The sequence below is a fragment of the Meriones unguiculatus genome, chromosome 15 (assembly GCF_030254825.1).
Source record: "Meriones unguiculatus strain TT.TT164.6M chromosome 15, Bangor_MerUng_6.1, whole genome shotgun sequence".
Taxonomy (NCBI): domain Eukaryota; kingdom Metazoa; phylum Chordata; class Mammalia; order Rodentia; family Muridae; genus Meriones; species Meriones unguiculatus.
The window spans coordinates 2229265-2242632 of record NC_083362.1 but is presented as its reverse complement, the minus strand read 5'-3'; the positions used below and the strand labels follow the sequence as shown (position 1 = coordinate 2242632).

Here is a 13368-nt window from a genome sequence, read left to right as displayed (position 1 = left end):
TGCAAATCTTGTAGGCAGGACAAATTTTGGGTTGAAGGTTTGGAGGGTGTGTTGGTGTCCTTATCCCTCCACTGGAAGTCCTGCCTGACTACAGGTGGGGGCCACTTCATGTTCCATATCCCCTGCTGCTAAGAATCTCAGCTAGAGTGGCCCTAGACTTCTAGGGGCCTCCCCTATTCCAGGTCTCTGGAAAATCCTAGAGATGACCCCCACCTCCAACTTCCCTTCTCTCACCAGGCCCTCTCTCCCCTGCTTTCCTTACAACTAATCTGCACTCCAGATCTCTTTTTCACCCCCTCGCCTAACCAGTTCCCTCCCTCCATCTACCTCCAATGCCTATTTAATTTCTCATCTGAGTGAGATATAAGGATTCTCCCTTGGGCCTCCTTGTAACTTAGCTTTTTTGTATCTGTGTATTGTAGAATAATTATTCTGTGCTTTATGACTAAAATCAGCTTAAAAGTGAGTAAGACAATGTCTATCTTTCTGGGTCTGGGTTGCCTCAGTCAGGATATATTTTCTAGTTTCATTCATTTACCTGCAAATTTCATGTTATTGATTTTCATAGCTGAGTAATATTCCATTGTGTAAATATACCACATTTTCTTTATCCATTCTTCAGTTGAAGAATATGTAGTTTGTCTCCAGTTTCTGGCTATTATAAATAAACCTGCTATGAATGTAGTTGATCAAGTATCTTTGTGGTATGATGGAGCTTCTTTTGGCTATATGTCCAGGAGTGCTATGGCTGGGTCTTGAGGAAGAATTATTTCTAATTTTCTGAGAAAGCACCAGATTGATTTCCAAAGTGGTTGTACAAGTTTGCACTCCCACCAGCAATGGAGGAGTGTTTCCCTTTCTCCATATCCTCTTCAGCATGTGCTGTCACTTGAGTTTTTATTTTAGCCACACTGATAGGTGTTAGATGGAATTTCAGAGTCACTTTTATTTGCATTTCCCTGAAGACTAATGACATTGAGCATTTAAAGTGCTTCTTGGCCTTTAGAGATTCCTCTTTTAAGAATTCTGTTTATCTCAGAACCCCATTTCTTACTTGCATAGTTTAGAATGATTGTGTTTAATTTCTTGCATTTTTAAAATATATATTTTGGATATTAACCCTCTGTCAGATGTAAGGTTGGTGAAGATCTTTTCCCATTCTGTAGGCTGCCATTTTGTCCTGTTGATGGTGGGGTTTTGTTGTTGTTGGTTTGTTTGTTTTTTGCATTACAGAAGCTGTTCAGTTTCATGAGGTCCCATTTATTAATCGTTGGTCTTAGTGCCTGAGCTGTTGATGTTCTGTTCAGGAAGTTATCTTTTGTACCAATATGTTCAAAGTTATTCGCCACTTTCTCTTCAGTTATATTTAGTTTATTCAGTTTTATGTTCAGGTCTCTGGTCCACTTGGACTTGAGTTTTGTGCAGGTTGATAAATATGGATCTATTTTCATTCTTCTACATGCAGGTATTCAATTAGAATAGCATCATTTGGTGAAGATGCTTTCTTTTTTTCCATTGTACGGTTTTGGCTTTTTTTTGTCCATAGATATATGCATTTATTTCTCTGTTTTTTATTCAATTCCATTCATCAGTCTATGTGTTTTTATGCCAATACCATAAATTTTTGTTACTATTTCTCTGTAGCACAGCTTTGACCAGTACCATAGGTCAGTCGAATGAGACCCTAAGGGAGGGGGGATGAGAATGGGGTGGGACAAGAGATACGAAAAATGGAGACAAGACAGGAGTCTGATCAAGTCTCATTTATTGAAGGCAAAGCATACACTTATATAGTAAAGAATCACAAATAAATCTTCTCACAATATCAGTATGTGCGTCATTTGGCAAGGTGTCCAAGGATTCACTCAAGGCTACACGAAAATTACTATCTGGTTCCCAGGGTTGCACAGAACTTGCTATCTAGTTCGAAGGAACAGAACACCCCATTCCCAAGGACTGCCAAGGACAGTCCCTGAGAAACAGAACTTTATATTAGACCCATATCTACCAAGGCCAGGAAGCAGAATTCCAAGTACCAGACTCCTAAAGTTTCCCATGGCAACACCCTGTCATCTGATTTACAGGAAAGTCCTAGCGGAAGAGAAATAGAAACTATAAGCTTGGTTAGTAAAGAAAATGGCAATGACCTCTAAAATTCTAGCTGAGCTAGAATCAAGCCAAAATAGTCATGTCAGAAGCTGCTTCCCACACAGCTTGAAATCAAGGATGGTGATATCTCCAGAAATTCTTTTACTGTTCAGGATTGTTTTAGCTATTCTGGGTTTTTTGTTTTTCCATTTGAAGTTCAGTGTTGTTCTTTAAAGGATTGAAATTTTTTTTTTGGAATTTTGATGGGAATTGCATTGAATCTGTAGATTGCTTTTGGTAAGATGGCCATTTTTGGTATGTTAATCCTACCAATCCGGGAGCATGAGAGATTTTTCCATCTTGTGATACCTTTTTCAATTTCTTCAGATACTTAAAATTCTTATCATACAGGGCTTTCACTTCCTTGGTTAGGGTTACAACAAGTTATTATATTATTTTTGGCTACTGTGAAGGGTCTTTCCCCTTAATTTATTTCTCAACCCCTTTATGATTTATTTAATGAAGGGCTGTTGATTTTTTGAGTTAGTTTTGTATTCATCCACTTTGCTATAGGTGTTTATCGAATGTGGGAATTATCTTGTAGAATTTTGGGGGTCATTTATGTATACTATCATATCATATGTGAATAGCAATACTTTGCCTTCTTCCTTTCCAACTTATATCCCCATGATCTCCTTTGGTTGTTTTATTGATCTTGATATAACTTCAAGTACTATGTTGAATAGATATGGAGAGAGTGGGCAGCCTTGTCTTGTACCTAATTTTAGTGGGATTGATTTAAGTTTTTCCCTATTTAATTTGATGTTATCTATTTGCTTGCAGTATATTGCCTTTATTGTGTTTACATTTGCACTTTGTATCCTTGATTTCTCCAAGACTTTTAACATGAAGCAGAGTTGGATTTTGTCAAAGGCTTTTTCAGCATCTAATAAGAAGTTCATGTGATTTTTTTCTTTCCATTTGTTGGATTACATTGATAAAATATTGAACCATCCTTGCACCCCTGGGATGAAACCTACTTGATCATGGTGTATGATGTTTTTTGGTATGTACTTGGAATTAGTTTGCAAGCATTATGTTGACTATTTTTCACCAATGTTCATAAGGGAAATTGTTCTAAGATTATCTTTCTTTGTTGAGTCTTTGTGTGGTTTATATATCAGGGTGACAGTGACCTCATTAAATGTTTTCGTTTTGTGGAATAATTTGATGGGTATTGGCATTAGTTATTCTTTGAAAGTCTGGTAGAATTATTTACTAAAACCATCTATCCCAGGGCTTTTTTTGGTTGGGTGAAGAGTTAGTGATTCTTTCTATTTCCTTAAAGGTTATTGACATATTTAAATTGTTTACCTGATCTTGATTTGACTTTGGTATGTAGTACCTATCAAGAAAATAATACATTTCATTGAGTTTTCTAATTCTTTGGAGTACAGGCTTTTGAAATAAGACCTAATGATTCTTTGGATTTTCTCAGTGTCTGTTGTTATGCCTCCTTTTCATTTCTGATTTTATTAATTTGGATACTGTTTCTCACCCTTTTATTTAGTTTGGGTAAGTATTTGTCTGTCTTGTTGATTTTCTCAAAGAACCATTTCTTCATTTTGTTGATTCTTTATCTTTTCCTTGCTTCTAATTTATTGTTTTCAATCCTGAGTTTGGTTATTTCCTGCCATCTACCCTTCTTGGGTATGTTTTGTTTCTTTTTGTTCTAGATCTTTCAGGCATGGCTTTAAATTGCTAGTATGAGAGATCTCCAAATACTTTATGAAGGCATTTAATACTCTGAACTTTCCTTTTAGCACTGACATTATTGTGTCCCATAAATTTGGGTACGTTTTGCCTTTATTTTCATTGAACTCTAGAAAGTCTTTAATTTATTTCTTTATTTCTTCCTTGACCCAGTGGTCATTGAGTAGAGTTGTTCAGTTTCCAGGCTTTATAGGTTTTTTTTTTTTTTTTGAGTTTGTAGGCATTCTGTTATATCTCATGTGGTCAAAGGACAGTATTAATCCATTAATCCATGGTGGAGTGATAAGATACAGGGAGTTATTTCAATTTTCTTGTATCTATTGAGACTTGCTTTGCGTACAACTGTATAGTCAGTTTTGGAGGAGGTTCTATGGGGTACTGAGAAGAAGGTACATTGTAGTGTGTTTGGGTAAAATGTTTTGTAAATATTTGTTTGGTCCATTTAATTCATAATGGCTGTTCATTTTATTATTTCTCTCTTTAGCTTCTATCTGGGTGACCTGTCTATTGGTGAGAGTTGGGTATTGAAGTCTCCTATTGTTAATGTGTGTGGTTCGTTATGTTATTTAAACTATATGTTTCTTTTACAAGTGTGGTACCCTCACATTTTGGGCATAAAAAATTTAGAATTGACATGTTATCTTGTTAGAGTTTTCCTTTGATAAGAATGAAGTGTCTCCCCATCTCTTTTGTTTAATTTTGGTTGAAAGTTGATTGTACTGGATATTAGAATGACTACTGCAGCTTCATTTTTGGGTCCATTTCCTTGGAAAACTTTTTTCCAGCCCCTTTCTCTGAGGTAATATCTATCTTTGTTGCTGAGGTGTGTTTCTTGTATGCAGCAGAATGATGAATCTTGTTTTCATATCCATTCTGTTAGCCTATGTCTTTTATTGGGGAATTGAATCCACCGATATTCAGAAATATTAATGACTGATATTTTGATGTTAGTGGTGGTAGTATGTTGGCGTACTTAATATTTATTTACGTTTTTATGTCTTTTTCTCCTTACTACACCCCAGTACCTTCAAACACCCCAACACCAGCTAAGAGAGAAAAAGGCTAAATGGGAGAGAGGCCACAATTCTCTTAGCTGCTTACTACTGGTTAAGGTCATTGGGTTTCTTGGAGCCAGTTCAATCCTTGTTTTAAGAGATCTCCAACTTATTGTCTTATTGCATCAACAGCAACCAGAAGCCACAGGGAGAAGCAGCAGCAGCTTTTTTCTTTCTCATAGCTCTCCAACACTCTCTGGGCTCAGACATTTATTCTCTCTCCAGATTCCTTAGATTTAAATTCTCTGCAGCTGGCAAAGAGTCCTCTCAGAGCATGCATGAGGAAAGTAGTTTGCTGCTGCAGACTATCTGAATCAGTCCCACATTCCACACCTGGGATTAAAACAAAAATATTTTTATATCCACAACATTTCCGCCTTTCTGTTTTAAAAGCATGGCTTTTCTTTTAATATAAATAAAACTTGCTGTTGCTTTCTAGAAAGGAGATAATGAAGGAACCAAACCTTTTTTGGATCAGTAATTTCTTTTATAACCTGATGATTCTCAGTTGCTCTTGTCTGGGTTTGCTAGTTCTTTCTGCTGTTGAGCCTCAAGCTGTATTCCTAATGGCCAAAAGTTACCTAAATGTTCTGGCAGAGAACCCAGTGATGCTAGAAACTGCTCATTCTCTTCTCTGGCATATTCCTCAGAGCTAATGCATGTGCCGTTTTAAGCTCTGAGGCTACATTAAGCATTTCAATATCTAAAACTTTTGGTGGCTTCTGGGAAAGCTAATTGTGATAATCTTGTAATCTGAGGCTGCTCCTCTGGCAGCTCAGTTTGTTCAAGAGTAATGTTTTTTTTTTTCCTTGAAATGCAATGTTTCTCTTTAATCCTTTTAGCCTGTACAGCCTTCTGCCCAGAGGATGTGGAAACTTGACATAGAAAGGGCTAAGAGCATGGCTATCTGAATCAGTGCCACAACCCAAACCTGGGATTAAAACAAAAACATGTTTATATCTACAAAGTGTGTGTGTGTGTTCCATCTTTTCATTTTCTGATGTGAAGTTATTTATATCCTCTGTTTTTTTGGGTATAGTAGAGAGACTAGAGAATTAAAAATTAGGTTCTTTTGGGTTATTGAATTAAAGTTTAAAGCACAAGCCTGAACAGAGGTCAGACAGGTGAAGACATATCCAGGCACCTTCAGGGAGGAACCAGCCACATTGCATTCTTTCCCTGCTCACTAGAGATACAGTTGCTAGGAAACTAGCCCAGATTGCCCTCTCTCCTAGGACAGCCAAACAAGGGAAGTAAGACCATTAATGGTTTAGGATACTTCCTATGTTGTGCCCACTTCACAAGACCTCAAAATACCACCACCAGGAGTCAAGTTTGTTGCAAAACACGTAAGGATCTTTTTATTACAAGCTACAGCTTGGGCTCACACACCTTCACCACTGAAGTAGTAAGAGCCAAGAGCCCCATACTCAGGTTAGTTGGGTGATTTAGAGTCCAGTCCCTCCCAGCATGCCCAAAGCAGGGGGGCTTCTGCCTGGCAAGCATCTATTGGTCAAAACACAAAAGGGGGTGTTGCATTTTCAATTGATTGGCTAGAGAAAGACTCCCCGAACCGTTAATGGTCTAGCGTCCCTTCCTAGGGGAGAGGGGCCAGGTTCCTAGCAAGTGTATCTCTAGTGAGTAGTGAAAGAATGCAGTAAGGCTAGTTCTTCCCCTCAGGGTGTTGAGGCTAGTTCTTCCCCACAGGTGGCTGGACATGTCTCCACCTAGATGGCCTTAGTTCAGGCTTGTGCTTTAAACTTTAAAATAATAGCCACTGATTTTTAATTCTTTGGTCTCTCACCTATAGCCACTCAATTCAAAATGCAATGTCTCCTTTTATGTTTCAACCAATAGATGCTTGCCATGCAGGAATCCCCCTGCTTTGGGTGCACTGGGAAGGACAGGACTCTTTGAATCAACCATGTAACCTGAGCACGAGGCTCTTTGCTCTCAACCACTCTGCCAGTGAGGGTATGAGCACAAACTACCTTTTAATAAAACAATCCTCATGTGTTTTGCAACAGACTTGACTCCTAGTGGTTTTTTGGGGGGTCTCACAAATCTGCCACAACATAGTTAACCTCCATGAATTGCAATTTTCCTTCTAGTGTCCTCTATAGGGCTATATTTGTGGAAAGATATTATGTAAATTTAGTTTTATCATGAAGTATCTTGTTTTCTCCATCTATGTTGATTGAAAGTTTTGTGGGGTTTAGTAGTTTAGATTGGCATCTGTGGTCTCTTAGAGACTGCAAGAAATCTTCCAAAGACCTTAAGCCTTCTTAAGTTTCTGGTGAATAATCTGGTATAATTCTAATAGATCTTCCTTTATGCTACTCAGCATTATTCCATTGTAGGCTTTAATATTCTTTTTCTCTGAAGAGTTAGTGTTTGGATTAGTATACGGCAGGAGGATTTTCTTTCTTTTTTTGCATTAATATATTTATTTATTCACTTTACATTCTGATATCAGCCCCTTCCCTGCTTTCCTCATGGCCCCACCTTCACACTTTGCTCTCTCTATTTCCCCCTCCTCTTCTCCTTACAGAACACAATCCTCCACCTCCAACCCCCATAGGTACCTACCTTCTCTGGCACATCAAGTCATAGAAGTACTATCTGCATTCCCTCCCTCTGAGCTCCAACTAATGGAAAGTGATCTGAGAGGTGCAAAGTTTAAAATTAGAGTCTTGGGGCAGAATGACTGAGGTCCAGGATAAAAGTTTAGACAAAGGACCAGGTTAATTGAGACATGTCAGGCCCATTGCAAGGAGTAATTGGGCTTGCCACATTCCTTCCTGCACTTAAGAGATACCGTTTCCTGGCAACCCACCCAGATGGCCCCTAGCTTGTGACCACAGAGTGTGCTAATCGCTCTTCTTCCTTAGCAACAGATAATCAGCACACTCCAGGCATTGTTCTTTATCAGCTGTCCTCCAGATGGCTGGACCAGAACTGTTTATGGTCTTGGTGCCTAAAATAAGCCAGTTATTTTAAAGGACAACTTCCTTATAAACCCCTTACCCAGTCATGAAATACCAAGGCTTGGAAACCCCTTTTGCATCTTTTTCCTTTTAAAAACCTGGTTCCCCTAGACCTCAGGGCCGCTCTCCTCCTCCTCCAACAGGGAGCTTATGACCTGGGCTTGAGCTTGTATCAAATAAACCCTTGTGTGTTTTGCAATGGACTCGACTCCTGGTGGTCTTTTGGGGTCTTGCAATCTAGGCACAACAGATCCAAATAGGCAGCAGAGTCAGAAACAATCTCTGCTCCATTGTTTGGGGACACACATGATGAACAAGCTACACACATTGTTGTGTCAGATTCGCTAGAGTCCAAAAGACCACCAGGAGTTGAGTCCGTTTCAAAACACACGAGGATCTTTTCATTACAAGCTAGCTCGGGCTCATACCCTCACCACCAGAGCACTTGAGAGCCTTGTGCACAGGTTAGGTAGGTGGTTTAAAGGGTCTGGTCCCTCCCAGTGCTACCAAAGCAGGTGGATGCCTGCCAGGCAATCAACTATTGGTTGAAACACAAAAAGGAATGTTGCATTTTGTATTGATTGGCAATGGGAAGGTCCCCAAACCATTAAGATCTGGATTCCCTTATTTGGCTGTCTTAGAGGGGCCGGTTTCCTAGCAACTGTATCTCTAGTGGGCAGGAAAGAATGCAGAATGGCTGATTCCTTCCTGCAAGTGGCTGGACATGTCTCTACCTGTCTGACCTTTGTTCAGGCTGTGCTTTAAACTTTAAACCAATACCCCCCTCCCAAAAAAAAAACTATTTTTAATTCTTTGGTCTTGCAAAATCTGCTACATATGTGTAGGGGCCTAGGTCCAGCACATTCATGTTCTTTGGTCAGTGGTTTAGTTTCTGTGAGCACTCATATGGCCAGGTAACCTTACTTGTAGTTTTTCTTGTGGTGTCTTTGACCCCTCTAGCTCCTTCAATCCTTCTGCCCTCCTCTCCCATAGGACATTCCAAGCTCCACCTACTGTTTGGCTGTGGGTCTCTGCATCTGTTTCCATGAGCTTATGGATAAAGCCTCTCAGAAGCTTATGCAAGGTTCCTGTCTGAAAGCATAGCAGAGAATCATTAATAGTGTCATGGTTAGCATGCTTGCATTGGGTGGGTCTCAAGTTTGGCCAGTCATTGGTTGTCCATTTCTTCAATCTCTGTTCTATCTTTATCCCTACACTTCTTGTAGGCAAGACAAATTTTGAGTCAAAGGTTTTATGGGTGGGTTGGTGTTTCCTTCTTTTCATTGGAAGTCCCACCTGGCCACAGGAGGTGGTGACTTCAAGCCCCATATCCCCAGCTGCTAGGTGTCTCAACTTGTCAACTGCAAGGACTCCAGGGAGCCTCCCATGTTCCAGAGATGCACCCCGCACCCACTGATTTCCATTTTTCTCCAAGTCCTTTCCCCACCCCCACTCTCTCCAAACCTGATCCCCATTCCTCCCACCCAGCTCTCTCCTTCCATCTACTTCAGATGTCTATTATATTTCCCAGTCTGAGTGATATTCAAGCATGTACAATCTCAGACTGAGAGATTAAAAAACTTAGAGTTAATTCTTGGGGCTGGGGCAAAATCATCAGATCACAGTCCTTTCAGAGCAGAGGTCCAGCATCAGTCCTCCACCCAGATAAACTTTAGGGTGTGACTGGAGTCACGTAGCCCCTAAGAAAGCCTGCAGAATGTGCTAAACCTTCCTCTCCCTTGCTACAGCCTAACCTGCATGTAAGAGGGCAGTACTAGGGTCAGGTTTCTCCAGGTAGCCAGGCCTGACCATTTGCAGTCTTGGCACCTAAAAACAGACCAATCATTTTAAAGGTCAGCTCCCCTAGAGACTCTCTTACCCAATCCTGTAATGCCAAGACTTGTACTTCCCTGCTTGTGTTTTGTCCCTTTAAAAACCTTATTCTCCTGAGTTGTGGGTTGCTTGCCTCTTTGTCTTTGTAAAGGGCAGCCACACTGCTTGAGCTTGTAATAAAAGACCCTCGTGTGTTGTGCATTGGACTCAAATCCTGTTGGTCATTTGGGTACTCGAGAACTGGGTAATACAGGGCAACCACTTTGGATATCAATCTGGTGGTTTCTTTGAAAATTGGGAATAGCTCCACCTTAAGACCCAGATATACCAGTCCTGATACCCAAAAGATGTTCTATAATTATGTTCCACTATAATCACACTTGCTCAACTATGTTCGTAACAGCTTTATTTTTAATTGTCAGAAACTAGAAGCAATCTAGATGTCCCTCAAATGAAGAATGGATAAAGAAAATGTGATACATTTACACAATGGAATAGTACTCAGCTATTAAAATCAATACTATCATGGAATTTTTAGGCAAATGGATACAACTAAAAAAGATCATCCTGAGTGAGATAACCCAGATCTATGAAGACAAACATGGTGTGTACACAAGTGGATATTAGAAAGAAAGTACATGATAACCATGCTACAACCCACAAGCTCAAAGAAACTAAGTAGCATGAGGATTCAAGAAAGGATGCTTGAATCCCACTATGAAACAGAAATAAAATAAACATCATAGACATCATGGAGGGACAGAGGGAACTGGGTGAGAGAGTGGGTGTGGTATGGGGAGCACTGAAGGGAATCAGGTATGGGGAGAATGGAGATGGGAGGTTAGAAGACTCGAAGACAGAAGGGAAATTGGTGTTGGAGAATCTCTGGGACAAGCTAAGGACTCAGGATGGAGGAGGCTCCTGGGTAGATATCGGGGAACCCTAGCTGAGACTCCTGGCAGAGGGGTATACTGAGACTGAAGTGGCCACATCCTGTCACCATGCAGGACTTCCAGTGTATAGAGTGGGACACCACCCCATCCACAAAGCCCTTGACACATATTTTGTCCTGCATTCAAGATGTGTAGGGATAATAGATGGAACAGAGATTGAGGAAATGGCTGACCAATGACTGGCCCAACTTGAGACTCACCCCTTACACTATTACTGATATTCTGTTATCTTTCCAGACAGGAACCTAGTATGACTGTCATCTGAGAGGCTTTATCCAGCAGATAACAGAAAGAAATTCAGAGATCCACAGCCAAACATAAGGCAGAACTCAGGGAGTCTTATGGAAGAGTGAGAGGAAGGATGGAGGGAGCTGAAGGGGTCAAGGATACCACAAGAAGACCTAAATAGCCAACTGACTGGGCCCATGGAGACTTATAGACACTGAACCACCAACCAAAAAACATTCATGGAATGGTCCTCAGCCACCTACATATATGAAGCTGATGGGCAGCTTGGTCCTCAAGCGGGTCTCCTAAAAAATGGGAGTGGAGGCTGTCTCTGACTTGGACTCTGGATTCCAGAGTCCCTTCCTCTGGATACCATTTTCCTTTCAGGGCCACCACGTCTTGCTTCAGGGAGGAGGAGGAGGCACTTAGTCCTGATATGACTTGATGTGCCAGGGCAGGTTGGTCCCTGGGTGGGGGCTGGTGGGAGGGAAGGCAGTATGGGGTAAGTAGATGGGAGCATAGGACTGGGAGGAGAGGAGGGCATGGGTTGCCATTGGAATGTAAAAGGAACAAATAAATAATGAAGAAAAAATATATGAGATACATTGCAAAGCATGTCAAACACAATGTTTCAGACCATATATCACACTCTCAAAGGAGAACTTATCCTAACATTTAGAATAACTGAGGCTTAAATAAGGGGCAGATGGTGAGTCAAAAGTTTCCATCTTAAAGCAGGTTTATTATCTTCAAATGAAGGCCAGCCCAGAGCATGGCATGCAAACAGATTCAAATCACCAATGAGTTAACATTCCAATGCAAAGTAACTACCTGGTAATCCAGAACTTGTGACTTAAAGTTTAAGAAAAAATCCCAACACTAGAAAGGAAGATATATTAGAATTATGTCATAAGATGTATACATTTAAATACATGGCAAGACATCTGTAATGCTTTTAATATATTTAGTACTGATTTTTTTATCTTTTAAAAAATTTATTTTTAACTTATATATTTACTTTACATCCCAATTGTAGCCCCCACTTACCTTTACCCTTTCCTCTCCCTTTCCCTCCTTTTCTTCTCAGAAAAGAGGAGCCCCATCCACCCACCTCAGCACATCAAGTCACATAAGGACTAAGCTCACGCTCAGCCACGAAGGCAAGGCAACCCTACCAGGGGAAAGTGATTGCAGGCAGGCAACGTCTGTGATTATAATGGGTGGTAAAAATAATTTTTGTAATGTATGTTGTGTATGTCTTTTCTCTGATTTTAATATTTTGAACCAGATATTCAATACTTAAATAATGTGTAAAATACAAAATTGGGCACCATGGCACACAGTTATAGTACTGGCAGCTGTAAGAGGCAGAGATCTCAAGTTCAAGGTCATCCTCAGTTACAAAGCAAGTTTGAGAACAGCTTGGGCAACATTAAACACTGTCTCATAAATATAAAAATCTAAATTACAATCTTTTCTTTGGTTGTGAGCCTCATCCCTAATGGCTGAGCTATTTCTCCAGCCATGTTTAGGCCTTACTCCCAAGAGCAACTGGGAAATACAAACAGACTCAAAGGGAAAAATAAAGACAACTCCAGATTGAGGAGTAGGAAGGTAAGAGTGAATATGGGAGAATTGAAACCCTCAGAGAATTAATACAAGTATTACTAAGAGTTTTAAAATTTATTTCTTTATTGTCATGTGTGTATACAATAAAATAGGACCACATTTCACTACCATTTCGCTCTCCAACTAACCAGAAATTTCCAACACCTCTTTTCCCTAACTTCATCTCTCTCTCTCTTTTGTTTTTCAATGGCCCATTAAGTACAGTTAGCCTGATTCCATAATGTCTCCAAGACCTCAAGTCTTTCTCATATTTTCTATTCCTTTGGGGTATACCCTGTTATGCCCGAATTGCAAGTCCCCAAAAGACCACCACCAGGATTTGAGTCCATTGCAAAACACATGATGATCTTTTTCTTACTGAGAGACCAAAAGATAAAGTAGCAGCGATCGTTAAGATCTAGAGTAGGTGCGGTATAGAAGTTAGTAATGCCCTGAGGGGAGAGCTACCTTGCTGCGTTCTTTACCCACCCATTAGAGATACAGTTGCTAGGAAACTGGACCCTCCCCCTAGGGAGGGACACCTGGTCATGGTCAATGGTCTGGGAACCTTCCTATAACCAATCGATTCAAAATGTAGCACCTTGACCAATAGATGCTTGCCAGGCAGGAATTGCCCCTGCCAGAATCTAAATCACCCAACTAACCTGGGGAGGGTGCGCTCAGCTCCCACCACTTCGGCAGTGGGGCTGTGTAGGCCCAAGCTGCAGCTTGTAAAATTTACAATAAAAAGACCCTCATGTGTTTTGCAACAGAGTCGATTCCTGTAGATCTTTTGGTGGCTTGCGAACTGGGTATAACATTTGGAGGTCTCACCGAGATTCC

The 13368-nt window shown here is 40.4% G+C and overlaps 1 long non-coding RNA gene across 1 annotated transcript; it reads right to left on the bottom strand.

Moving 5' to 3' along the window:
• Window positions 1-1748: 1748 nt before the first annotated feature.
• LOC132648017 (uncharacterized) lies at window positions 1749-11385 on the bottom strand. Its single transcript, XR_009586367.1, has 2 exons — window positions 8918-11385; window positions 1749-5249 (listed from the first exon to the last, which is right to left on the bottom strand). It is a non-coding gene; the product is annotated as an uncharacterized LOC132648017 (long non-coding RNA).
• Between the last annotated feature and the right edge of the window lie 1983 nt (window positions 11386-13368).